The sequence below is a fragment of the Pistacia vera genome, unplaced genomic scaffold, assembly GCF_008641045.1.
Source record: "Pistacia vera cultivar Batoury unplaced genomic scaffold, PisVer_v2 Contig646, whole genome shotgun sequence".
NCBI classification, from domain to species: domain Eukaryota; kingdom Viridiplantae; phylum Streptophyta; class Magnoliopsida; order Sapindales; family Anacardiaceae; genus Pistacia; species Pistacia vera.
The window spans coordinates 225,103-251,618 of NW_022196497.1; the positions used below are offsets into that span (position 1 = coordinate 225,103).

The 26,516-nt window shown below is 37.6% G+C and overlaps 1 pseudogene; it reads right to left on the reverse strand.

The window, feature by feature from the left end:
- The window catches only part of LOC116111614, a 31,753-nt pseudogene extending 18,889 nt beyond the window's left edge, over positions 1–12,864 (reverse strand).
- Between the last annotated feature and the right edge of the window lie 13,652 nt (positions 12,865–26,516).

Consider the following 26,516-nt stretch of genomic DNA (forward strand, 5'->3'; position numbering starts at 1 on the left):
ATGCACTTATCACAAATAGATTGCACATCATGCTTCATATGAGGCCAATAAAAATGCTCCCGTAATATATCTAAAGTCTTTAGAACACCAAAGTGACCCATCAAACCTCCCCTATGATTTCCCTAACAAGCAACTCACGAATAGAACAAATAGGCACACATAATTTATCTTTCTTGAATAGAAATCCTTCATGCCTATAAAAATCACCAAACGCACACTTATCACATGCATTCCATACTTGGCTGAAATCAGAATCATTTTCATTCAAATCCTTAAGCAATTCAAAACCAAGTAATTTAGTTTGCTATGAAGTAAGTAATACGTACCTCTTAGACAATGCATTAGCCACAATGTTTTCCTTCCCATGTTTGTATTTGATTACATAAGGAAACGTTTCTATGAACTCCAACCACTTAGCATGTCTTTTATTAAGCTTACCTTAGGTCTTCAAGAACTTCAAGCTCTCATGATCGGAATGAATGATGAATTCCCTCGACCACAAGTAATGCTGCCATGTTTGAAGAGTTCTCACTAACGCATAAAGCTCTTTGTCGTAAGTAGTATAATTTTTTTTTTTTTTTTTTTTTTTGGGTAAGTAAGCTTTTATAGAAAGGGGAAAGAATGTACAAAAGGCCTAAAAGTCGACCAACCTACCTCTAGACAAGCCCTAGGTTAGGAGACATAAGTAGGATAATTCAACACTACCCCACTTAGCTTTTCACTAAAATAAGCAATTGGTTTGGAATCCTGCATCAGAACAGCCCATATTCCAATCCTAGATGCATCACATTCTATCTTAAAAGCTTTATCAAAGTTAGGCAAACACAACAAAGGTGCATTAGTTAACTTATCTTTCAAAGTTTTGAAAGCCCGGTCATGCACATCATCCCACTTAAAAACAACATTCTTTTTAACAAGTTCATTCAAAGGTGCAGCAATAGAACTAAAATCTTTAACAAAACTTCGATAAAAACTTGCTGAACCATAGAAACTTCTCACCTCATTCGCATTCTTAGGTGTAGGCCAGTCCCTTATTGCCTTTACCTTTTCTTCATTAACACTAATACCCTGCGAACTAACAATAAATCCAAGAAACACAACAGATTCCATGCAAAATGTGCTCTTCTTAAGATTAACGTACAATTGGTGCTCTCTCAACACCCTAAACACAGCATGCAAGTGTTTCACATGTTCATCCAAATTTTTGCTATAAACTAAAATATCATCAAAGTAAACTACCACAAATTTTCCCATGAAAGCATGCAAGACATGGTTCATTAACTTCATGAATGTACTAGGTGCATTAGTTAAGCTGAAAGGCATTACTAACCACTCATACAATCCATATTTAGTTTCAAATGCAGTTTTCCATTCATCTCCCTCTTTCATGTGAATCTTATAATAGCCATTCTTTAAATCAATTTTAGAAAACAATTTAGAGCCATGCAATTCATCAAGCATATCATCTAATCTGGGGATATGATGTCTATACTTTACCGTTATCTTGTTAATAGCCCGACAATCCACACACATGCGCCATGTTCCATCTTTTTTTGGGACTAAGAGGACAGGAACCGAACATGGGTTGAGACTCTCCCTTACAAAACCCTTTTTCAATAGCTCATCCACTTGCCTTTGTATCTCCTTTGTTTCCTCGGGATTAGCTCTATAAGTAGGTCGATTTGGTATGGCGGAACCAGGTATGAAGTCTATTTGATGCTCAATTCCTCTTAAAGGAGGTAATACATGGGAAATCTCCTCAGGAAATAGGTCCTCAAATTCCTGCAATAAAGACACGACAACACTAGGCAAAGATAAGTTAAGGTCGTTAGTAGAAAGATAAACATCCTTGTACATAAGTACAAGTACTTCTTGCCTCGCCATCATTACACTCTTAACCTCACGTTTTTCAGCAACTACACTCATTCTTTTATGTTTCTCTCCTTCTTGCTCACTTTTCTCTCCATTTTTCCTCTCGACCTCACTTGCTCTCTTTCTATTTTCTTCTTGCTCACACTTTTTCTTCTCTCTCATTTTGCACTCTCTTGCTATCCTAATCTGGTCCTCATAAACTTGCAAAGGTTTAAGAGGGGCTAGTACAACTTTTCGATTATTCATTACAAAAGAATAACGATTTTTGTACCCATCATGCGACACCCTCCTATCAAACTGCCATGGTCGGCCAAGTAATATATGACCAGCATACATCAGTGTCACATCACAAAGAACCTCATCCTCATACTTGCCAGTTGAAAAAGGAACCCGAACTTGCTTGTTTACCTTCATTTCTCCACAATCATTCAGCCATTGTAGCTTGTACGGTTTAGGATGCTTCTCTCACTTCAAATTCAACTTTTCTACCAACAAAGTACTAGCAACATTAGTACAAATCCCACTATCAATAATCAACGTACATACCTTATCTTTCACGTGGCATCTTATGTGAAAAATATGCTCACATTGCTCCTCATCTCCTTCATCCTTAGGCTATATACTTAGGGCTCTCCTTGTGACAAGTAAATCACCATGCACAGGTTCTTCCACTTCAACATCAGAACAATCCTCCAATGGTGGCATCTCATCGTCACTTGAACTAGCACTTTCAACTTCTCCATTTGCTCGTACAACCATAACCTTTTTGTTTGGGTATTCGGAAGCAATATGTCCGAATCCTTGGCACCTAAAACACTTAATATCACATGACTTAGTAAGAGTTTTAGTTTCAAGTTTACCTTTAGGAACATCAATCGAATTATGTGACTTTGCTTCTTCTTTTGTTCTAAAGGCAACTTTGTTGTCCTTCCAATTTGATTTCCATGGAGAGCTAAAGGACAAATCGGATCTGAACCTCTTGGACTTGATTTGCTTCTCCACTTTAACGGCTTTGTGTAGTAGCTCCTCCATCTCTACGTAATGTTGCAACTCAACCACATCAGCAATCTCCTTGTTCAATCCGACAATGAATCTAACCATTGTTGCTTCTCTGTCTTCTTCTATGTTTGCTCTAATGATGGTGATTTTCATCTCCTTATAATAATCCTTTACACTCATGGAACCTTGAACCAGCCCTTGCAACTTCCTATACAAATCTCTATAGTAATGGCTCAGTATAAATCTCTTGCACACCACCAATTTCATCTCTTCCCATGACCGAATTGGCCTCTCACCATTCCTGCACCTATTGATCACCAATTGATCCTACTATATACCTGCATAATCTGTAAACTCCACGGCTGCTAGCTTTACTTTCTTCTCCTCGGAGTAATTATGACAATCAAATAAGTGCTCAACCTTTCTTTCCCACTCCAAGTATTTCTTTCCTTGAAAAGTCAGAATTGCCATCTTTATACTGCCTATATTGTTATCTCCTTTGGATTCAACCTTCTTGGCCCGTTTATAACTTGTTTTCTCCGTTTCGGAATCAGCTTCGTCTTCTTCGTCGAACTCATGTCTTCTATGTGATTTAGAAGCGGAAGGGGACTCCAAATCATTCAATCTCGCATTCAACAATTTAAATTGGTCATTAACAGCCTTGATGAAGAATTTCATGTCGACCTCTTGTGGTTCTCCTCCTTCCTTACTCATGGTTTCAACCTGTAAAATTAAATAAAATAAAAGGTGTTGTTCCTCACACACTCCCGCACGTGTTTGCACTCAAATCAGATTGTTATCACTCGTGTTTCACACTATTTTGGCTTTTTCTTGATGATGATCTCGCCTTTTACCACTCAAAGCCAACCCCCTTTATGTTCTTAACAGAATCAAAGAATTCACAAATCTTAAGAAGCAACCGGTTAGATGGTGACAATCACAAAAATCAGAACTTTAAAACTTAGTTGACGCAAATAGTGAACCGAAAAAAAGACCCAAGATGACTCTAATGAACCATGAAAAAATAAGAAAACTCTAAAAGGAAGCAAAAGACATGTGAAAGAAATCACTAGAATTGACACTAATTGATTAAGAAGGCAAAAGACACAAAATAACCTTGTATATAGTTGAAACAATCACTAGAAAAAGAAATAAAGGGAAACTAGAACAAAATAAAAAGGAAACTAGAACATAATAAAGGAAACTAATTCAAAAAAAATAAGAAACTCAAGCAAAAAAACAAGAATTGGAAATTTAATTCAACAAAAATAGGATACTTAGCAAAAAGGAAGGGAATGGGAAATTTAACAACTTGAAATTGCCACTTTGTTGTCCTTTTTTTTTCCTTTTTTTTTTTTTTTTTTTTTTTTTTTTTTTTTTTTTTTTTTTTTGCACAACAAAGATGGATTGAACGCAGAAAAATAAAGCACAAGAAAATTAATTTTTATTTTTTTTTAATCAAGAACGCAAACAAAGAGTGATGGAGATAAATAACCCGTTTCCAGTGACCTGGCTCTGATACCAAATGATGTAGACCCTCTAGGCGAATTACCCTAGGAACCCACGAACTCAATGGAATAGGAACAAGCTAGTTTGCTAGGAATGTGTTGAGGATGATCGAATTAGAACCCTAAGGAAACTAAGTCCTTAAAACCCTAATTTTGGGACGCCACAAAGGTTGATCACTCCCTTTGATAAGTCAAGATTCAAGCATTCATTCAAGAAAACAAGAAGGCAAGCAAATTGCTTTCTGAAAGTAAACTTTAATTGACAATAATATGTCCCCCAAAAATAACATGGCTACCCCTTTTTATAAGTAGCAAACCCTAAAAAAAACCTAGCTAATTGAAAAAAACAGGTTAGGCTTAAGTAAAAGTGAATTGGCCCTAAATAAACCTTAAATAAATAAAAGACCAAAGAATCTAATGATAATTAAAACATAAAGAAAAAAGCCCAAGATTAAAAAATGAAAATTGAGTCATAAATTAATCCTCGCATCCAACTTGATCTTCTAAATCTACCCCTTGCGTAAAAAGATAATAGATCATCCTTGGTGAAGCTTTGAAATCTTTGAATTTAGTCTTAGAGTCTTCTAGTACAACCTCTTTGTATTGCACTTCCGTGATCAAGCCTTGCAAAGCCTCTTTCATCCTCTTTGTCTTTGCCCTAGTCATTGGACTGTCAATTCCTTGCAAAGGATCTTAGGAATAGTTGGGAACATCAACTTGGTCAGCACCTCAATCTCCATTACCTTCCTAGCAAAAAGGAAGAAGAATGCTACTTCTTCGTCAGGTATGTTCATGATTGAGATTAACTTCTCCCCTTCAACATCTTGGGTTATTGATGCAGGATATGGTACTTACATTTGTACTAATGTGCAGGGACTACGACAAAGTAGATTGCTCATCGAGAGAGAGGTGGACCAACTAGTTAGGAATGAAGCACATGATGCTGCATTGGATGCAGGATCTAGTTGTCTGACGTTTCCTACGGGATTGTTATGGAACTAATGGATTATTATGATTTTCCCTCAGTTTCTAGAAATGATGTTTCTGTGCCCACTCTAGACAAATGAGAATGTTGCTTTTATTACTAATGGGTTGTTGTCTTTTAGTATAAATAATATTCTTTATGGAACTATTTCATAATGATTTTGTATGTTTTCAAAATAGACAATACATATATTCTCAAAATAACAACTATGCCAAGTGTGGCAAGTTGAGTTAAACACATTTGAAAGAATGTGGGACAGTATCAAAACTGACCTCTTCGTATATAACCCAGCATAATGGTGTGTTTGAAATGAGGAATAAGACTTTACTTGAAATGGTTAGGTCCATGATGAGTTTTAGTGATTTGCCCACATCATTCTGGTGTTATGCCCTAGAGACTGTGACTCACGTACTTTACTATGTGCCATCAAAGTCTGTAGATGAAACTCTATATAAACTATGGAGTAGGCGAAAGCCCAATTTGTCTTATCTGAAGATTTGGGGTTGAGAAGCTTATGTCAAGAAATTGACTTCGAACAAGCTAGGCCTGTAATCTAATAAATGTATTTTGGTGGGGTATCCTAAGGAGACCAAAGGATACTATTTCTACCATCCAGAAGAGTGCAAAATTTTTGTCACTCGTATTGGTGTCTTCTTAGAGAATTTTTTTTTTTCTAAGAGGTACTAATAGGAGAAAAGTAGAACTTGATGAAGTTCTAGAACCAAAAGATACATTAGATGAAAGATGAGATGATGTGCCACAAGAAGTGGTTAAACATTGTGAGGAGGTTACTCCATAATCTATGGATCAAAGTGAACCACCTTAAGTAGCACAGAAGCTACGTAGGTTTGGAAGAGTACGTCATGAGCCCAAGAGATATGGTTCCTAATCTAGATTTCATTAAATAGCTTGAAGCCATGAAATCTGAGATGGACTCTATGTACCAAGACCAGGTACGGTCTTTGGTGGATCCACCTGAAGGGGTAAAACCCATAATTTAAATGGGTCTTCAAGAAGAAGACTAACATGGATGGCAATGTGCATACCTATAAGGCATGATTGGTTGCCAAAGGTTTCAAACAATTTCATGGTATTGACTCTGAAGAAACCTTTTCATCAGTTGCCATGATTAAGTTTATCCAGATTATGCTTGCGATTGCTGCATATCATGACTATGAGATTTGGTAGATGGATGTCAAAAAAACTTTTTTTTGAAGAGAAACCTTGAAGAGGATGTGTAAATGACACAGCCCGATGGTTTCATTCTTAAAGAACAAGTTGATAAGATGTGCAAGTTGCAGAGGTCCATTTATGGACTCAAACAAGCTTCAAGGAGTTGGAACATTCATTTTGATGAAGTTGTAAAAGACTTCAGTTTCATCAAGAATGAAGATGATCACTATGTTTACAAGAAAGTAAGTAGGAGCATAGTGGAATTCTTGGTGTTGTATGCCGATGACATACTTCTGATCGGGAATGATATACCGAACTTGCAGTTGGTAAAGATTTGGTTATCAAGTGTTTCTCCATGAAGGACTTAGGAGAAACAGCCTACCTCCTTAGAATAAAGATCTATCGTGATAGATCACGTAGGTTGCTTGCCCTAAGTCAGAGTATGTATATATAGAAGGTACTGAAAAGATTTAATATGAAAGAATCTAAGATGAGATTTCTTCCGATGTCACATGGTGTCTATCTCTCTAAAGATATGTGTCCAAAAACATACGATGAGAGAGATAAAATGAAGAGGATCCCATATGTGTTAGCAATTGGATCCATCATGTATTTCATGTTGTGCACTCGCATTGATGTCTCATGTGCATTAAGCACTTGCAGTAGATATCAATCAAATCTAGGTGAGTGTCACTAGAGCTGTCAAGAGCATCCTTAAGTACCTGAAAAGGACTAAGGATATGTTCTTCGTTTATAGAGGGGAGGATGAGCTCACCGTAAGAGGAGACATTGATGCTAGTTTCCAAATAGATAAGGATGACTATCGCTTGCAATCCGGGTTTGTATTTTTGTCTCAACAGAGTTGCAGTGAGCTGGAAGAGCTCGAAGCAAAGTACAATAATAGATTCTATAGTTGATGCTAAGTATATTGCATTATCTAATGCAGTTGATGAGAATGCAAAATGTCATATTTAGCCCCCTTAATGCCTAGTCTTTTATACCTATTTTCTGCCTAAAATGTACTGATTTTTATTCTATTTTGACTTAGGAAGCTAATGGGAGCGTTAATTGCAAAACGGAACTAATTAAGTGAATTCGGACAGTTTTGACATTGTTTCGTATTTTGGGCATAATTCTCTCATCTGAGCTCCGATTGAGATGATTCAAAATTATGTAGAACGCTAAGAAATATATCTACAACTTTTATGTTTTGAGTTTGGAGAGATACTTGCTGAATCAAGGTTCTAATTGGTCTTGAAGTTGACACATCTGCACTGCCAATGTTCTGGAACATTCTGCCTTGTAATGCACGTCCAAGGGGCAGTTTATTATTGGAAGATTTGAAGACATGTGGCACACGAGTTACAGCTGGACACATCACTTTCCTGTTTTTACTTTTAAGATTTTATTGTATTTTCAATTAATTAGAATCAGATTAGGATAATTGATTTTAGGATATTAGAATATTTTAGGAGATTGAGTTGAATTCAAACACTTGAATTAGATTTTTGGAAAGGGAGATCAGATTAGGTTTGGAGGGACCACGCCTCTCTCTTCTCTTCTCTGGAATTTTTCTTTCTTTTTGAGTTTTGGTTGATGGCCATGAGCGGCTAAAAAACTTTTGTAACTTGGTCGTCGGAAACGGAGACCTCGGAATCAACCAACTGTGAGATCTAATCTATGTTATTTTAGTGTTCAATTTTCGTGTTTGAGTATTGAATGTTATTCTGTGCATATTTTCATGATTGATGCATTTAATTACTAGGAGGCCTACTAGTGTATTATTTGTTGAAATCTACCGCTAAGTTTGATATCAAATCCGTAATTGTTTGATCCCTCCAACTTGTGAAGCAATTAGGGTTAGTAATTTGCTGCGTCAGGAATTAATAACCTTATGAAGAACATTCAACTAAATTAAATACAACCGCTTGTGTTTGTGTTGTTTAGCTTCATCGATCTCTCTAATTCTTAAGGCTGCCACTAGATTAAATCTTGAGCGCTTGTCTAGGGTTGTTTAGTGGTAAGATTAATTAAGAGCGCTTGTTTCCTAATTAATTAAAATTAAGGAGAGATAGGAAAATAGTTCCAACGGTGAATATTCAATGTATGAATTGATTATTTTTGCATCAATGATCAGTTGTGAGATTCCGATGGTGGATGTTGACGGAGACCAAGTTTCGTTATATTAATTGATTTCGAATTGAACTGTTTTTGTTTTTTTTTTGGTTTTTGCTAAGAACGTTTTCTGTTTTACACAAAACCCCCCAGCTTTGTTCACATAACATCAAACTCGGCTAGACACTCTTCGTGGGATCGACCCTTGCTTACCCTATTTACAGTTCAGTAGTTAGGTTCGGAAGGTTTTAATTCTGGGTGCCTACGACAGCACGCCAGATTTTGGCGTCGTTGCCGGGGAGTGATTCTAGTTGATTTTTTTTTTTGTTTTTGTGTTTGTTGTGATTTTTATTTTGTTCTTGTTATTTTAGTTTTATTTTCCAGAAAAAAAAATATTTTGGCAGTACTATTCACGGCAGGAATTTTGGTGGAATTAGGAGCGGTGCGAGTACCCGTTTCGAAGAAAACAAAATTCTGCATAGGACTAGTAAATTAAGGATTCACTAGCCCCACCCTCTCGAGGCCAAAAAACGTTGTTTGATAGGGTTTTTGGTTGTTTTTGTGTTTCTGGTCAATTTTTATTTTTTTTATTTTTATTTTTTTTAGTCGGTTTTCATTATTTTTCCTTTTTCTTTTATGGGATTTTTTGTTTTATGACCAGGTCCTCTCATCTTGGTGATTTAACATTCGATCCTGAAATAGAGACCACTTTGCGCAGGTTAAGAAAGGAAGTTCGGAGAGATTTTGAGGAAAGCAATTCTGATTTAGAAGAGGAAGACGTCATGGCTGGAAATCGGACTTTGAAAGAGCTTGCTGCCCCTTATTTGAATCAAGCACCTTTATGCATAACTTTTCCTGTTTTTGATGCTGCTACTACTTTTGAATTGAAATCTGGACTAATACATCTCTTGCCCACTTTTCATGGTCTTGCAGGTGAAGACTCTCACAAGCATCTAAAGAAGCTTCATGTGGTTTGCACGAGTATGAAACCTACGGGGGTGACCGAGGAGCAAATCAAATTAAGAGCCTTCCTGTTTTCTTTGAAGGATGCGGCTAAGGATTGGCTCTATTATCTACCCTCCGGAACTATAACCACATGGAACGAGATGAAGAGATTATTTTTGGAGAAATACTTCCCAGCTTCGAGGGCAGCAAACATTCGGAAAGAAATTTGTGGTATAAGGCAACACAGTTGATGCTAAGTATATTGCATTATCTAATGCAGTCGTGGAGGTGGTTTGGATCAAGAAGTTCATTACGGAACTTGATGAGGTTCCAAGCATTACTGATCCAGTAAAGATCTACTACGACAAGAATAGAGCCATTCCTATGGTTAAGGAACACGGTCTCACCAGTGATCCAAACATATACTTAGTTGATTTAATTTGATCTAAGAAATCAATCAGAGAGGGGATTTGTAGATTTGCAGAATACCTACTAACCCACTGTTGAAGTTTCTGTTATAATAGAAACATAATGGCACTTAGGGTCATTCGATATTAAATACGTGAATAATTGGCTATAGTGCAAGTTGGAGATTATTAGAGTAGGTGCCCTAGAGCTAATCAATTATTGTAATATTGACTCTTGGTAAGAATGTTTATTTATCAGTAAATGTTTATTTATCAGTAAAAGACATATTCCTCTATATCCTGTAAATCATAATTCTATATATTGATATATGTCCTTAGGATGGTAGAACTATGTGAGGGTATCAAGTGTTTCAAATCATTATAGTGAGAACCTTATGATCATATATGGTGGCCATTCTAGAAATGTCCATAGCCCTAGTATTATTCTGACCAAGGACACAGATAATACAGTAAGACTATCATAGTGTTAAACAACCCTGTCGAAAGACAGTGACTGATCTCACTTGTCAAGGTTGTCTGTCGACAGCCTAGTGCAACACATGGGTGCTTGGTGTAGGCAAGTTCACCGGACAGACCCACCAGAGGATTCCATATTGATGGTAACACCATTGTCTATGGAATAAATCTTCTAACGGATGGTGGTGCATGTGATCCTTAGACTTGAGATCACAGGAGCGCCTTGTGCACTAATTGGTATGGTTTGACACTAGCCCACATAGTTTTATTTAGGACTATTAGAACAGTAGTTATTGGCTACATCGAGAAATGTATCAAGACTATGGTAGACAGAAAAAGGATTCATCACTCTCGGGTATGGGAGAAGTTATCTCACTGCGCAATTTAGTAAATGGCAATGACAATAAATCTGTGGCCACGGTGGAATTGAGTTGTTGCTGAATCCAATTTATTATTTTGGTCATTGGTCTAGTGACTGAATACAAAGATATCGAGGACATCTGAGGATGACACTATTTCTTTACCTCAGCCTTGATAAGATAACGTCTGATGAAAGGATTTGATTGCATGGTAACCATGCTTTTCACAGGTTGTAGTTTTGCTGAATCTCTATCTGTTGGGTGGCCATGCTACCTTGCTAGAGGCCAATTTTGGTCTATATGTAGTGAGACGATTAATTGATGTTAATCGTGATACTACTCACTGCCAATATGATATGGTGCCTACGAGTCACACACTTAGAAGACAGTTTAAGGATGATGACATTTTGGAAGGGTATCTTAGTCTTTTAGATGAATAGGCATATTGGTAATTTTGCCGTGTAATTAAATTTACTGAGGTCGTTGCCTATGTCCAATTTCATTACTGGAATCATTTAGCAAAATTATAAATTTAATTATTAGAGTGAATTTTAATATTTATATTAATATTTAAACTAAATAATTAAATTGGGTTAATATGCAATTCTACCTAAAGTTTGGGTTGTTGTTAAACTTGACGGATAGAGAGGATATTTGCTTTATTATTTAAATAAAGCAAAATTAGGTTTTCACTAACCAAAATATAAGTTGCCGTCCCACTCCCCTTTTGGGAAGAAAAAGATTTTTCTTTTCTCTCAATTTTCTTTCAAAAGTTGACTTAGACTTGAAGCCAAGAATTAATTCTAGCAAAATTAATTCTTGGTTATTGTTGTACTATTTTCGTGTGGACGACGTGAGTTCAATTCCATTCTCAAATCGGTAACGAAATCGATTTCAGAGACATCGAAGGAGCCTCCTATGTTCGTAAGTAAATCTGAATCCTTGTATGGATTTTTTGTTGTTTTGATTATAAGCATGTAAAATATATATTCATCAGACCTTGATCTTGGTAATAATAGTAACCGATGAACAATTTTTTTGTTTTTCCATTGCGTTGTATAATCAATTTACTAACAGGTGAAACATCAACAATTGAATTCAACAAATTCTCCTTGGGGATTCAGACATTATCAAACCTGAAAAAATTCCAAAACTTTTGAGTTGCATCTTAACTATAGACAGCATAATTTTTTAAGGTCATTTAAACATAAAGTAGAGCAGTTTAGCTACAAAAGGTCTTATAACTCTTACCAAATTCGACCATTATCAACACCATTCAACCCAATTTTATGACCACAATCAGCTATCCAGATATTAGGACAAATTTCACCATCTGCATCCCTGATCTGGCAAATGAAAGCATGAACCCCTTGATTTTTCCCATTAATTTCAAGCTGCGAAAAGACCACAGTCTATGTTGCATGCTAAACAGGCAAAACAACAAAAACTATGTAAACACAGATGCTGCAAGTACAATTTCTACCCATGGCATGGGAATCAAATTGAACAACGAAAATTGACTACCAAATCTTAAAGAAAGAAAAATTTCTTACATTGGCTACTCCACCAGTCCAATATTTTTGAGCTGACACACAAGGAGTGTTTATAACAAACTCTCTAGTGTTTGAATCATAAGTGGTAATTGTTTCAATTCCTTTAACCTAAAAATAACAAACCCAACACAAAGGTCAAAAATTAAGAACATAGTAAGATTCCACAAATCAATTAACAACCTTGACATACATACATTAGTTCCATGTCCCAACTCCGTCATTGCAAAGCAACCTTTTACCACATAATTCTCAGTGTCTTTTAGCCAATTGTCATGGTGTCACTTCATCCCCAAAAACTTTATGGCCCCACCCCTGCATTCAAAATCCATAATAACTTCAAATCTGAGGGTTTTAATTCCTTTATTAGGTGAATTAAACATAAGTAGAAAGGGTCGTTAAGTTGATTTTAAGAGTTCTTAAAAACATAAACAAATATCAATCAAATTGAACCAAAGTAAAACAACACCAGATTTTTACATGGTTCAGCAAAATGCCTACACCCATGGGACCAAGTCCAGATTGAAGCTAGTCCACTAGGTTTACTTTATAGTTCAATTACAAAGTTAACGATTAAGCCTCAGTTGCAAGAAGACCCCTGTTTTGCAACGCTTCAATCTCTACCCTTTGGTTAAACAATGTACAACCATAGCTAGCTCCAAAAACATCTAACCAACTTATTAGCCTTGAGCTCTTCTCAAGGTACAGTAACGAAGACACACTCCAATTGAAAAAGCTCAACAAGCTTCATACTTCAGAATGTAGAAAGCAAGGACACATTCTAGGTACTTGAATGAAGGTAATTTTAAGTAAAAAATTAGCCAATGCAAGGGACAGGTGGCTAACAATAACTTTATGAATTTCAACTTTATTAAAGTTATATTCCGTTATCTTGATGCCACCTATCAAAGAGAATAAAACTTTCTAGCACATTGAATATCAAATTGACAAGTGTTATGGACCACATAAATATCTCATAAGAGAAGAAGACAGCTCATTGAATTTTAGAAATAAACACGTGTTACCCAATTATATCTGCCAAATGCATTGTGATCACTATGACTCAGAGGTGCTCACTCGATACAGCAGATAAACAACTAGTTAGAAGGTGGTCACTTTAACACAAGGTGGTCACACTGGAAATATAAATAAAGGGTTGTGCTATGACAAAATGAGGTGAACATACCGTGACTTAGAGTTACCAATCTAGATTCATAAGTTAACAAATAACTTACAGTCTCCCCCTTTGTCAAACTTATGAACAATGCACAATCTTTTGAAACATTAACCTATCTCAAAAATCATAAATCATCCAACATGAGACAAAAACAATATCTCATCAAAGGATATAAACATTAAAGTCGAGTGATATGCAAGACATAAAAGGGAAAAAAAAAAAAAATTTACTCCCCTTCAATTAGTAAACTCCTTCTGAGTAACTAAACCAAATCAATATTGAAATGTCAATCAATAAAACACAAATGAGGGTTAGTAAAGATCATAATAAAATTTATTCTCTGCACATGAAGGAACAACATTAGTAATGAAGGAACAACAAGTGGAGCAAAGAGTGGCAAAGTTGAAGGATTAGTGAGAGAAAATGCTCTCTCTTCTCTCTAGGATTAGTGAAACAGCCCACCTTCCATCCTTTTTCCCCTCCACCCACCTATCCTCTCTCCACCTTCATCACCCATCCTCCACCTTTACTAGTAAACACCTCATTCTCATCTAACCACCATCTTTCATCTTTTTCGTTTTTTTTTTTCATTTTTCTTCTGAGTTTTTTTGGTTTGTTTGTTGCTGCTTGAGTGGTGAGAGGTTGTTGCAACTGTTTGGAGTGGGCGTGTTTTGGGGAGGAAAGTTTGGTTGGTTTGGGTGCGATTGTGTGGTGTAGGTTGCTGTTGGGAGTGTTGCTGGCCAGATTTGGGCTTGCTTGGCCTGAGTTTCATCTTACTGAGGTGAAGCATTTTTGTTTTTTTTGGGAGAGTTGGACGTCCTTGCTTGTTGTTATTGTTGGGGTGTTGCTTTGGGGCCGGTTGTGCTTGTCATCGGAGCTTGTAGTTTTGCTGTCGGAGTTTGGTTTTTCTTGTTGGCCGAAGCTTGTAGCTGTGCTACTAGAGTTTGGTTCATCTTGTTGGCTGGAGCATTTCTGGTGTGGCTGGTCCTTGTTTCCTTTTCAAGAATGTGAGTGTGGTTGATTGTTTGAATTCTTTCCCCTTTTATCTTTGGCTAAGATTCTCCTTTTCTCCTATTGGCTTGGTGGATTTTGCTTTATCCATTTCCTTTGGACTGGTTAATAGCAAGTTCCATAAGTGATTTTCTTTCCACCTCACCTCTTCCTATTGGTTATTGTGATTGCCTTTATCCCTTATCTAACAAATCCCCACATCATCCTATCCTTACACTTGTCATGCCACCTCACTGCCTTGTCATCCCTCATCCCCTCACGTGTGCCACGTCACCCTAGGTGCCACGCCACCTGAGGTGCCACGTCATCAGGTGAGAAAAAAAAAAGAATTCAATTTTTTCTGCTACCTCTCCTCCTTGACACCCATGGGGGCTGTTGAATGTGGGAAAAGTTGTGGTTTGAGTGAGCAGTATCCAAACATTGAAGAAAAGAAAATTGAAAGTGTTAGGAATGGTGCTTTGGTGCCTACTAGATTCTTGAAAGGGGCTACCATTTCTAATAGAGAGTTTGTCCAAGTCCGGTTGGTGAAACCTATTAATGGAGGGAATTTCGAATTTGCAGAAGGTGAAATTATTTAGGTTGATAGAGGAGCTGTTTGTGCTGAATCCAAGAGTGCTTTGGAGGGTACCCATGTTTCTTCTAGGGTAGGTGAAAATGGGCAGCACACAATCTGTAATGGTGTGGATAAGGGCTGTGAGGTTGTAAGGCCACCTACTACTATAGAAAAATCAGGCTGGAATGATGCGCCATTAGTTAAAAGTGAGTTCAATTCGATGCTAGGGAGCTGCTCTGATGGAAAGGGGAGATTTTATGAAAATGTGGCAGCAAAGGTTGATGAGATTTCTAAGGATTACCCCCCTCTCCCAAGCAAAGTGGTGGATAGAGTGAATAGAATTGAGAAGCCAAATGGTTGTGGTGATCAAAAACAGGTGAAAAGGGAGGAAAAAGGAGCTTGGACAAGTGTTCTTGTCTCAAAGAGGTATGATATTTCCCTTGAATATGTCAAACCAAATATGAGCAAGGAAGGTGGTAAGTTTAGAATTTCAATCCCTACTGAAATTGCGGCTTTAGGAATAGACAAATGGAGTAATTGTTTAGTTGGGTTTTTCCTTGGGAAGAAATTACCGTTTAACCAAGTAAAGAGCTATGTTGATAGAAATTGGAGTCGTTTTTGAGCTGTGGGGGTCACTTCATATGGGCATGGGGCCTATTTGCTCAAGTTCCCAGATGAGGTTACTAAAATGGATGTGCTAGAGGGTGGTCTATAGTTCATAGGAGGGCAGCCTTTCTTTTTGAAGTTATGGACTCCTAATTTGTCGTTGGGCATGAATGGGATTACTAGGGTACCCACATGGGCGAAATTCTATGGTATCCCTCTTGAGTTATGGACCCCCAAAGGTTTAAGCCATATAGCAAGTGTACTAGGCACCCCTCTTTATATGGACAATATTACCGAGTCGGGCGAAAGACTTGAGTTTGCTAAAGTGTGCATTGAGATGGACTCTTCGGCCGAGTTTGAGGAGGAATTTGAGCTAGAGATGCCGAGTGGTGAGATTGCATTAGTTAAGGTGGAGTATGCATGGAAGCCATTTACTTGTGCTTGGTGCAAAACGTTTAGGCATGTCCAAAGAAACTGTCATTGGGCTCCTAAGGAAACCGAACCGTTGTTACCAAAAAAGCTGACTTCTCCTCATGTGCAAGAATGGAGACAAGTTACTAGCAAGAAGAATATAAGTGTCCCTCGAGAAGTAAGTCAGCAAAGGGTACAGGGAAAATAGGAAGGTGAGGCCCCTAAACCTTGTGAGAGTGTGAACCAATTTGTGGTGCTATCCGAAGAGGGTGAGGAAAAGAGAGATGTTATCGATGGGGAGGAGAGGAAGAGCGGGAATGGTATTGAGGAAGGGCTGGAAAGCGAAATAAAGTTGGGTAGTGCAGTTTTGGGGGAGGAAGCTGCGATGCCAATGAGGATAGAGAGGAGAGAACTCCAACTACCAATGTTGTCTTCCTGAATACATTTGAGGACAGTGACATGGGAACTAGCTCTCCAATTTATCAACCGTTTGGGAACCTCGTACGCGTGGATGAAAACGAAGGATAAGAGAAGGAAAAGGGAAGTCTTTCTAAGAGTAAAAGGAGGAAACTTGCAAAGAAGACGAGAATTCCGCCGAAGCTACCTCATAGCCATGGTTAAAGTTGCTGCGTGGAATTTTAGGGGACTTAATTCCCCCATTAAACAAAAAGAGGTAAGGAATCTTATTAGTAGCAATAATTTAAGTTTATGTGCTGTTTTGGAGACTAGAGTTAGGGAGAATAATATGGATGTTGTTAGGAAAATGGTGTTCCGCAATTGGGCAATGGTTGAGAACTATTGTTTTTGTGAAAGGGGGAGAATTTGGGTGGGTTGGGATGGAGATATTTTGCATGTGCAGGTTATCCAAACTTTGGCTCAAGCAATTCTTTGTAAGGTTAGAATTTTGAAAGATAATTCCATGCTCTTTTGTTCTATTGTCTATGGGATGAATAGTGTAGGGGAAAGGAAGGAGCTATGGAAGGAGCTTATCCACCATGCCAATGTTAGCCACCGTGAGCCATGGGTTATTATGGGCGACTTTAATGCGGTTAGATTTGCGGGGGAAAAGAAGGGAGGTTCTAATAAATGGAATTCGCAATGTGAAGAGTTTAATGACATGTGTAAGGAAGCTGATATTGATGATCTTAATTCCATTGGGTCATTCTTCACTTGGAATAACAGAGGAGAGCTCAATAGGAGGATTTGGTGCAAACTTGAATGGGTGATGTGTAATGAGCATTGGAGCAGCAGGTTTCCCAACTCTTTTGCATCCTTCCTTACTCCGGGCATATCAGACCATTGTCCAATGGTGGTTGATAGTGGGCTGAACTTTCAAGGTAAGAAATCCCCTTTCAAGTTTTTCAACTTTTGGGCACAGCATGAGGATTTTTACCTATGGCGGAGAGAGTATGGAGTGTGGAGGTGGAGGGTAACCCTGTGTACAGGCTAGTCTCTAAGCTAAAAGCATTGAAGGTTGAGCTGAAGAGACTAAATAGAAAGGAGTTCTGGAACATTTCGGAAAGAGTGAAATTTGCAAGAGATGATCTAGCCCATGTCCAAGAAAGGCTTGTTGTTGATCCGGTTGATGGTGCTCTTTTCCAAGAGGAGAAAGTTAAGGTGGAAAAGATGGTCAAGCTTTCAAAAGCCGAAGAATCATTAGCCAAGCAAAAGTCTAGGGTTAAATGGTTACGGGAAGGGGATGCTAACACTTCTTACTTCTTTAAATCGATTGCTGGATAGAGGAATAGAAATAAGATGTGTCCTTGGAAATTGGGGAAGACTTGGTTACAAGTGATCAAGATAGAATCAAAGAGGAGTTTGTGTCTTTCTACTCAAATCTTTTCGAAGAAAAGTGTGCGGGTATTTCCTATGACGGCATGGAGGAACTTATCACCCCTGTTATTTTGGAGGAGGAGGCCAACTCCATGATTTGTAAGGTTTCCAAAGAAGAGATTCAAGAGACCATGTTTGGAATGAGTAAAGACAAAGCACCGGGGCCAGATGGTTGTGGAGCTTTTTTCTTTAAAAAAGCTTGGGATATTGTAGGTCATGATTTAAAGCAATCCAAAATTTCTTCAAGTCTAGGAAGATGCTTAGAGAGGTGAATTGTGCCATTATTGCGTTAGTCCCAAAGAATGAAAACCTCTCATCTTGTAGTGAGTTTCGGCCGATCTCATGTTGTAACACCATCTACAAATGCATCTCCAAGATTATGGCCAATAGAGTTAAAAGAGTTTTGTTGCAGTTTTGCAACAAAGCCCAAGGTTCCTGCCTTCGTTGGGGGGGGGGGGGGGGGGGGGGGGGGGGGGGGGGGGGGGAGGAAAATCATGGATAATATCCTTTTGAGCCAAGAACTTCTCCACCACTATGACAGGAAGTCGGCCAAAGGGGCTAGATGTGTAATGAAGGTAGACCTTACGAAAGTTTATGATTCTGTAAAATGGGATTTCGTTATTAAAGCTCTAGAGCTCCTCGGGTTTCCTTTTAAGTTTATTGGGTGGGTAGAGGAGTGCATCAAAACTCCTAAATACTCTATAGCCGTTAACGGGGAATTAACCGGATTCTTTAGCAGTTTTAGAGGGCCTAGGCAGGGAGACCCTCTCTCTCCCTATCTCTTTGTGATTGCCATGGAGGTGCTATCAAGACTTCTAAATAGAGCAATGGAGGAACCTTCTTTTAAGCACCATTGGAGGTGCAAAGAGTTAAACCTAACCCATCTTTGTTTTGCAACGGAGGAACCTTCTTTTAAGCACTCCCTTTGATAAGTGGAGATTCAAGCATTCATTCAAGAAAACAAGAAGGCAAGCAAATTGCTCTCTGAAAGTAAACTTTAATTGATAATAATATGTCCCCCAAAAATAACACGGCTGCCCTTTTTCATAAGCAGCAAACCCTAAAAGAAAGCCCTAGCTAATTGAAAAAAACGGGTTGGGCTTAAGTAAAAGCGAATTGGGCCTAAATAAGCCTTAAATAAATAAAAGACCAAAGAATCTAATGATAATTAAAACATAAAGAAAAAAGCCCAAGATTAAAAAACGAAAATTGAGTCATAAATTAATCCTAGCATCCAACTTTATCTTCCGAATCTACCCCTTGCGTAAAAAGATAATAGATCATCCTTGGTGAAGCTTTGAAATCTCTGAATTTAGTCTTAGAGTCTTCTAGTACAGCCTCTTGGTATTGCACTTCCGTGATCAAGCCTTGCAAAGCCTCTTTCATATCCTCTTTGTCTTTGCCCTAGTTATTGGACCGCCAATTCCTTACAAAGGATCTTGGGAATATTAGGGAACATCAACTTGGTCAGCACCTCGATCTCCATTATTCCCTTCCTCTTCGAAAGGATTCGTCCTCGAATCACCTACATCAAACAAAGATAAATCAGCAACATTAAAAGTTGCACTAACATTACCATAGTCGCTAGGCAAATCTAGCTTGTAGGCATTATCATTGATTCGCTCCAAGACTTGAAAAGGTCCATCTCCTCTAGGCTGCAATTTTGATTTCCTTTGTGTGGGAAACCTCTCCTTACGCATGTATGCCCCAAACCCAATCTCAGGTTGGAAGAAAACCTTCAAACGCCCCTTATTGGCTTACTTAGTGATGAGAATGCAAAATGTCTTATTTGCCCCCCTTAATGTCTAGTCTTTTATACTTATTTGCTGCCTAAATGTACTCATTATTATTCTATTTTGATTTAGGATGCAAATGGAGGCGTTAATTGCAAAACGGAACTAATTAAGTGAATTCAGACAGTTTCAACATTGTTTCATAATCTAGGCATAACTCTCTCGTCCGAGCTCTGATTGAGATGATTGAAAACGTTTCGGAATGCTAAGAAAGATATTTACAACTTTCATGTTTTGAGTTTGGAGAGATACTTGATGCATCAAGGTTGTAATCGAGCTTGAATTTGACGCACCTGCACTGCCGACGTTCTGGAACATTCTGCCTCGTCATGTAATTCAAATAGGCAGATTATTACAAGAATTTTTGAAGACCTATTGCACGCAAATTACAGCTGGAAAACACCACTTTCCTATTTTATTTTGGGACTTCATTATTTTATTTCCAATTAATTAGATTAGGATAAATGTTACTTTAGGATATTATAATATTTTGAGGAGATTGAGTAGAATTAGAATTAGAATTTAGATATTTTTTAAGGAGATCAGATTAGGTTTGGGGGGACACACGCCTCTCTCTTGTCTTCTCTGTAATTTTTCCTTTGGAATTTTCGTGATGGCCATGAGAGGCTAATTTTTATAACTTGGTCGAAGGAAACGGAGTCCTCAGAATCAATAACTATGAGATCTAATCTGTTTTATTTCAGTGTTCAATTTTATGCTTTGAGTATTGTATGTTCCTTTATGCTTAGTTTCATGATTGTTTCATTTAATTGCTAGGTGGCCGACTAGGTTATTATTTATTACAATCTACTGCTAAGTTAGACATCAAATCCGTAATTGTTTGATCCCTCTAACTTGTGAAGCAATTAGGGTTATTAATTTGCTGCGTCAGGAATTAGTAATCTTAAAAGGAACACTCGACTAAATTAAATACAACCGCTTGAGTTTGTGTTCTTTAGCTTCATCGATCTCTCTAATTCTTAAGGTTGCCATTAGATTAAATCTTTAGTGCTTCTCTAGGGCTGTTTAATGGTAAGATTAATTAAGATCGCTTGTTTCCTAATTAATTACAATTTAGGAGAGATAGGAAAATAGTTCCAACGGTGAATATTCAAAGTAAGAATTGATTTACTTTTGCATCAATGATCAGTTGTAAGATTTCGATGGTGGATGTTGACGGAGACCAAGTTTCGTTATATTAATTGATTTCGAATTGAATTGTTTTTGTTTTTTGTTTTTGGCTAAGATTGTTTTCTGTTTTACTCAAAAAAGCCCCAGCCTTATTCACATCATCAAAAATTCGGCTAGACACTCTTCGTAGGATCGACCCTTGCTTACCCTATTTACAGTTCAGTAGTTAGGTTAGGAAGGTTTTTAATCTTGGTTGCCTACGACAACACACCACTTAGCATATTGCTCGTTCTTCCTTTCAATGTTGGCCCGAAGTTTGGCATGTAAATCCTTCACAAAATATACCTTTTTCTTACCATCAAGATTAGCATGCTCATTAGGAGGCAAAGGTAAAATATCCATAGGTGTTAAAGGATTAAAGCCATGAACAATTTCAAAATGAGAAAATGAAGAAGTAGAATGAACGGTCCTATTATATGCAAACTCAATATGTGGCAAACATTTTGATGTAGACACTCTAGGCGAATTACCCTAGGAACCCACGAACTCAATCGAATAGGAATAAGTTAGTTTGCTAGGAACGTGTTGAGGATGATCGAATTAGAATCTTAAGGAAACCAAGTCCTTAAAACCCTAATTTTGAGATGCCACAAAGGTTGATCACTCCCTTTGATAAGTGGAGATTCAAGCTTTCATTCAAGAAAACAAGAAGGCAAGCAAATTGCTTTCTGAAAGTAAACTTCAATTGACAATAATATGTCCCCCAAAACTAACACGGCTGCCCTTTTTTATAAGCAGCAAACCCTAAAAAAAAGCCCTGGCTAATTGAAAAAAACAGGTTGGGCTTAAGTAAAAGCGAATTGGGCCTAAATAAGCCTTAAGTAAATAAAAGACCAAAGAATCTAATGATAATTAAAACAAAGAAAAAAGCCCAAGATTAAAAAACGAAAATTGAGTTATAAATTAATCCTCGCATCCAACTTGATCTTTCAAATCTACCCCTTGCGTAAAAAGATAATAGATCATCCTTGGTGAAGCTTTTAAATCTTTGAATTTCGTCTTAGAGTCTTCTAGTACAGCCTCTTTGTATTGCACTTCCGTGATCAAGCCTTGCAAAGCCTCTTTCATCCTCTTTGTCTTTGCCCTAGTCATTGGACCACCAATTCCTTGCAAAGGATCTTGGGAATATTTGGGAACATCAACTTGGTCTGCACCTCAATCTCCATAATTCCCTTCCTCTTTGAAAGGATTCGTCCTCCTCGAATCACCTACATCAAACAAAGATAAATCAGCAACATTAAAAGTTGCACTAACATTACCGTAGTCGCTAGGCAAATCTAGCTTGTAGGCAGGATCATTGATCCGCTCGAAGACTTGAAAAGGTCCATCCCTCTAGGCTGCAATTTTGATTTCCTTTGTGTGGGAAACCTCTCCTTACATATTGTGCCCCAAACCCAATCTCAGGTTGGAAGAAAACCTTCAAACGCCCCTTATTGGCTTGCTTAGTGATGAGAATGCAAAATGTCTTATTTGCCCCCCTTAATGCTAGTCTTTTATACTTATTTGCTGCCTAAATGTATGCATTATTATTCTATTTTGATTTAGGATGCAAATGGAGGCGTTATTGCAAAACTGAACAATTAAGTGATTCAAATAGTTTCGACATTGTTTCGTAATCTGGGCATAACTCTCTCGTCCGAGCTCTGATTGAGATGATTGAAATCGTTTCGAACGCTAAGAAAGATATCTACAACTTCCATGTTTTGAGTTTAGAGAGATACTCGCTGAATCAAGGTTGTAATCGAGCTTGAATTTGACGCACCTGCTTGCCGACGTTCTGGAACATTCCACCTTGTCATGCAATTCAAATAGGCAGATTATTACAAGAAGTTTGAAGACCTATTGCACGCAAATTACAGCTGGAAAACACCACTTTCCTATTTTATTTTAGGACTTCATTATTTTATTTCCATTAATTAGATTAGGATAAATGTTACTTTAGGATATTAGAATATTTTGAGGAGATTGAGTAGAATTAGAATTAGAATTTAGATATTTTTTAAGGAGTCATATTAGGTTTGGGGGACACACGCCTCTCTCTTGTCTTCTCTGTAACTTTTTCCTTTGGAATTTTCGTGATGGCCATGAGAGGCTAATTTTTATAATTGGTCGAAGAAACGGGTCCTCAGAATCAATAACTATGAATCTAATCTGTTTTATTTCAGTGTTCAATTTTATGCTTTGATATTGTATGTTCCTTATGCTTATTTTCATGATTGTTTCATTTAATTGCTAGGTGGCCGACTAGGTTATTATTTTACAATCTACTCTGCTGCTAAGTTAGACATCAAATCCGTAATTGTTTGATCCCTCTAACTTGTGAAGCAATTAGGGTTATTAATTTGCTGGTCAGGAATTTAATCTTAAAAGGAACACTCGACTAAATTAAATACAACCGCTTGAGTTTGTGTTCTTTAGCTTCATCGATCTCTCTAATTCTTAAGGTTGCCATTAGATTAAATCTTTAGTGCTCTCTAGGGCTGTTTAATGGTAAGATTAATTAAGATCGCTTGTTTCCTAATTAATTACAATTAAGGAGAGATAGGAAATAGTTCCAACGGTGAATATTCAAAGTAAGGATTGATTTACTTTTGCATCATGATCAGTTGTAAGATTCCGTGGTGGATGTTGACAGAGACCATTTTTGTTATATTAATTGATTTCGAATTGAATTGTTTTTGTTTTTTGTTTTTGGCTAGATGTTTTTGTTTTTGCTAGATGTTTTTTGTTTTGCTAAGATTGTTTTGTTTTACTCAAAACCCCAGCCTTATTCACATCATCGAAAATTCGCTAGACACTCTTCGTGGGATCGACCTTGCTTACCCTATTTACAATTCAGTAGTTAGGTTGGAAGGTTTTTAATCTTGGTTGCCTACGACAACACACCAGATTTTGGCCCCGTTGGCGGGGATGATTCTAGTTGATTTTTTGTTTTTGTGTTTTTGTGATTTTTTATTGCGTTTTTGTGATTTTTTTTATTTTCAAAAAAAAAAAAAAAAAAAAACCGTGAATGTAGTACTTTTCCGGATGAACAGTGTACTTTGATAAGGAAATTTTGGTTGAGTTAGGAGTGCTGCAGTATCCATTTCGAAGAAAACGAAATTTTGAGCTACACAAAAAGATTCTAGCCCCCCCTCTTGAGGCCAAATTCGATTGTTTTGATAGGGTTTTTGGCGTTTTTGTGCTTCTGGTCATATAAAAAAAAATTCATTATTTTTTTTTTTTTAGTTTTCTGGTTGGTTTTCATTATTTGTCATTTATTCCTTTTATAAATTCTGTTGTTTATGACCAGGTCCTCTCATCTTGGTGATTTACATTCGACATAGAAATTGAGAGCATTTTGCGCAGGTTAAGGAAGGAAGCTCAGACAGATTCTGAGGAAAGCAATTTTGATTTAGAAGAGGAGCGTCATGGCTGGAAATCGGACTTTGAAAGAGCTTGCTGCCCCTGATTGAATCAAGCACCTTTATGCATAACGTTTCTGTTTTAGATGTTGCCACTACTTTTGAATTAAAATCTAGACTAATACATCTCTTGCCCACTTTTCATGGTCTTGCAGGTGAAGATCCTCACAAGCATCTAAAGGAGCTTCATGTGGTTTGCACGAGTATGAAACCTACGGGGGTGACCGAGGAGCAAATTAAATTAAGCTTTCTCGTTTTCTTTGAAGGATTCGGCTAAGGATTGGCTTTATTATCTACCCTTCGGAACTATAACCCATGGAACGAGATGAAGAGATTATTTCTGGAGAAATATTTCCTAGCTTCAAGGGCAGCCAATGTCCAGAAAGAAATTTGCGGTGTAAGGCAGCATAACGGAGAGTCCCTACATGAATACTGGGAACGCTTTAGAAATTGTGTGCAAGCTGCCTCCATCATCAGATTGTGAGCAACTCTTACCCGTATTTCTATGAGGGCCTTACATACACTGTAGGAGCATGATTGATGATGCAAGTGGAGAAGCTTTTGGGATAGACTCCTGAGGCCGTGAAAACTTGATTGCAAATATGGCGGCCAATTCTCAACAGTTTGGAAGTAGGCTTGACCTTCCATCTAGGCGTGATATGAGGTAAATATGTCTTCCCTAGAACAACAAATTGAGTCTAACTCTCTTGTTCGTCAAATGGCTGTAGGTAACATGCAAACAGTGAAGGCTTGTGGAATTTGTTCGGTAGTAGGGCATCCAACTGTATTGTGCCCAACTCTTCAGAGGAGCCCTTGAGCAAATGATGCAGCATATGGTTTTCCTGGACAACCGCAAAGGAAGTATGATCCTTATTCGAGCACATATAACCCTAGAGGAGGGATCACCCCATTCTTGGCTATGGGAATCCACAAGCGAACAGCATCACCCTCAAAACCTGTAATGCCCCACTTGAGGTATGAGTTCAATTGTGTTGTATTGCTTAAATGTTTATTGATTGTTTCTCATTTGAGCTTGCATGTTGTTATTTTCCATTGTTGGCCCTTAGTTGGATTGATGAGTTGATTGGTTAAGTGTTTGCCTTGATTTTGGTGAGACTTGGTGAATTTTGTGAAATTCGTCTTCGCCGCGGCGACGTTGTTTAGAGTTGTGAGTCGTTTCTGTAAGTTTTCGCCGGGCGACAGGAAGTTCTTCCGCCCGGCGATGGGTCAGTTGAAAAATTTAATAAGTTCTAGAGAATTCTCCTTTGGGGCACAATGACCATTCTACCCCTAATTAGTAGGAAAAGTGGGAGTGAAATCAAGGAAATGCATAAATAGTTTTAAATGAGGGTGCATTTGCAAAAAGAAGAAGGGCAAAGGTGAATTCCTAAGAAGAGTAAGGGTAATTGGGAAAGAAGGTGTAAAATATGAGTAAATAGGTTAAGTCTTAGAAACCCCTTTCATTCTTCTTCTTCCACCGCCATACTCATTCACCATTTTCTCTCTACTTCCATCTAATCCTTCAAGGATTTTAAAGGGCTTTGAGTAGTTTTGGGTAGAGAGGTGATTTAAGGCATCCTAAGTAAGAACCTTTATTCTAGATGTGAAATTTAGCTATAAAGGTGTTAAGGTCTTATTGTGTTTTGTTTACAAGTGTAGAGAAAAGGCATCTACCAAAAGAAAGAGAAGTGCTAGTGGATCACACACATCACAAGGTAGTAAATCCAACTCAAGCTAAAGTTTAAGAATCTAAATCCTTGAGTAGAGATTTCTTTATGGATGTATAAATGATGCTTGTTGAGAAATGGAGTAGAGATATATCTTTGTTTGTTAGAAATAAGTTGAGATGAGTATTTATGTTGGGTGTTGGATATGCTCTCTTTATGTGAAGTGTTAATATGTGATGAGTTGAGATGAATTTGGGGGAGATTGAGTATAATTTGGAAGTGTTCTTCTATGATAGGAGTTATGTCCATAGAAAGGGAATTTCTTCCCATTTTGAATGGTTACAAAGAGAAAGAGAATTGTAGTTAGAGAAGAGTTTTTGTATGCACATGAGTTGTTTGAGGAAATGCCTAAAGAAGTATCAGAATGAGTTATGAACCTTAATTCTTGCAACATTGCATATTGGCATTTCCTAAGTGCTA